Source organism: Bison bison, unplaced genomic scaffold (genome assembly GCF_000754665.1).
Source record: "Bison bison bison isolate TAMUID 2011002044 unplaced genomic scaffold, Bison_UMD1.0 scf7180017851599, whole genome shotgun sequence".
Lineage (NCBI taxonomy): Eukaryota > Metazoa > Chordata > Mammalia > Artiodactyla > Bovidae > Bison > Bison bison.
Genome location: NW_011482172.1, coordinates 12,360 through 14,682, shown reverse-complemented (window position 1 = coordinate 14,682; position 2,323 = coordinate 12,360). Strand labels below are relative to the sequence as shown.

General features: G+C 37.6%; 1 long non-coding RNA gene across 1 annotated transcript in view; it reads right to left on the bottom strand.

The window, feature by feature from the left end:
• Positions 1 to 14: 14 nt before the first annotated feature.
• Positions 15 to 2,323, bottom strand: part of LOC104996689 — a 12,579-nt gene continuing 10,270 nt past the window's right edge. Inside the window, exon 2 of the long non-coding RNA XR_826232.1 lies at positions 15 to 670. This is a non-coding gene — a long non-coding RNA (uncharacterized LOC104996689). The remainder of the gene's footprint in view (positions 671 to 2,323) is intronic.

Sequence of the window (2,323 nt, the reverse complement as noted above, 5' to 3'; positions counted from 1 at the left end):
GAGCAGGCAGGAGACCACAGTTACCGTTTTATTTCTCCAGGGTCAGGTGTATTTATTGTCCGAAAGGCAGAGTTGGTATGTAGACGGTAACAGCCAAAGTTTGCTTTCCAATTTTCTCCCAGTGTTTGCGGAATTGGCAATTTAGGAGCCAATATATTAATTCAAATCCGATGTGTTTTTCCAAACTCGTTATCATAACGTTAGTGACATTTCTTCAGTTTCTAATCACTCTTCGTTAGGCAGGTGCAACTGGTATTTATAATTAGCAAGGAAACTTAAATCTCTGTTTTAAACTTCCCACAATGATGCCTGTTCTTATACAATAGTATATGACGTCCTTTAAGATTTTCTGAAGATAGTATAGATAGCGAACGGATATATAAATAGAAATTAAATCAGTCACTTTTGCTGGTTGATGTTTTAAGCTTTTAAAGACGTACATGAGCTTATTTTTTAAACAATTCAGGTATAACTGGTTGTATGTCCCGAATGTTATCTTCTGTAGTACAAATATCAGTATCCTTTTAATCAGGTATGCAACCAACCAGTTTAAGGCTTTTAGGACTTGCTCCGTTCCATGTATCATTACTTTATTATTTATGAATTTCCTTACCTTCTCTGTGAGGAATTCAGCAACCATAGCCGCTAGAAGTTCCATGGTCTTGTGCTCCTTCAGTGAAATAAGTAAAGCCATGAGGAAAACTGCAAGTGCGTCTGCTCCTTTCGGTCCCCGTCCAGAATTTGTTTTCTCTGACAGAAGTCACGGGATGAAGTCACTGGCCAGTGAGTGTGTGACAGGAACAGGGCAACACTTGAGGGAAGAGGTTAGTTCACGCCCACTTGTTTGCCAGCATGATGACTAATCATAAAACTTCGGGGAGGATTCAGTGTATAAGTCAAAGTCCATAGTGTATGTCACATTGCACTTGAAAATGTATTGCTTATTTTAAAACATCTTTTGATACTGAGTTCTGACTAATTCAACAGTGATAAGAGAATAGACTGTGTATGATTTTAATACCTTTAGACCATGACATTTTTGTACCTTGTTTTATGTCCCTGGATGTGTTCCAGTGTCTCCTAGTTTATGGGAACTTGAAGAGAATTTGTATCCTACTGTTGTGTGAAAATTATGTAAGTCTTAATTATGTTGAATTGGTTCCTTGTGCTTTTCAGGTCTACTCTATCCTCTACCTCTCTGAATATTTGTTCTATACATTTTTGAGAGTTTGATATTGAAACTCCAATTACAAATCTTAATTTATCTATTCAAAATATAATTACAATATAGAGTGGAAATACATGTAGCCTTGTTCTCTATTTTTCAAGTCTCCTGTAAATGTGTTCGCATACTTTCATAATTAAAAAATAAAAGAAAAATGAATAAAGACTAACAATTTAAAAAGTCGGGGGAAAGATTGATATGCAGTGGGCCTCTCCCTCTAGCACTATTGCCGTTGGCGGCCCTTAGCACCTGGTAACTGAGAATGATCCTGTGCAGAGTGGACCCAGGGGGACACGGTACTAAACAGGTGTCAGTTCAGAGCCGTTTTCCTTTTATCCTCTTCTGCGGAACTTCTGACAGTGGGAGCAGATTGCCATCCTGTTTATTAATTTAAAGTATAGTTGATTTACAGTGTTGTGTTTGATTTCTGCTACACTGCAAAGTGATTTATTTACATATCTATCTAGTCTTTTTCATATTTTTTCATTATGGTTCATCACAGGGTAATGAGTGCTATACTGTAGGACCTTGGTGTTTACTCACCCTACATATAGCAGCTTCCATCTGCCAGTCCCAAACTTGCAATCGTTCCCTCTCCCAACCACCTTCCCCTTGGCAACCAGAAGTTGTTCTCTATGTCTGTGAGTCTGTTTTTGCTTCAAAGACAAGTTTGTTTATGTCTTATTTTAGATTCCACGTACAAGTGATATATGGTATTTGTCTTTCTCTTTCTGATTTAACTCACTCAGTATGATAAACCCTAGGGCCGTCCATGTTGCTGCAAATCACATTATTTCATTACTTTGAATGGCCGAGTGATACTCCATTATGTACGTATAATGTATATATATGTATGTACATATACCACATCTTCTGTATCCGTGCATCTGTTGATGGACATTTAGTAGTTTCCATGTCTTGGCTATTGTCAGTAGTCTTGGCTAGTTTGAACACTGGGGTCCATCTATCGTTTTGAATTACACATATGTCTCAGTACATGCCCAGAATTAGGATTGCAAGATATATGGAAACTATATTTTTAGATTTTTTGAGGAACCTTCATATTGCTTCCAAGTGGTTGCACCAGTTTACATCCCC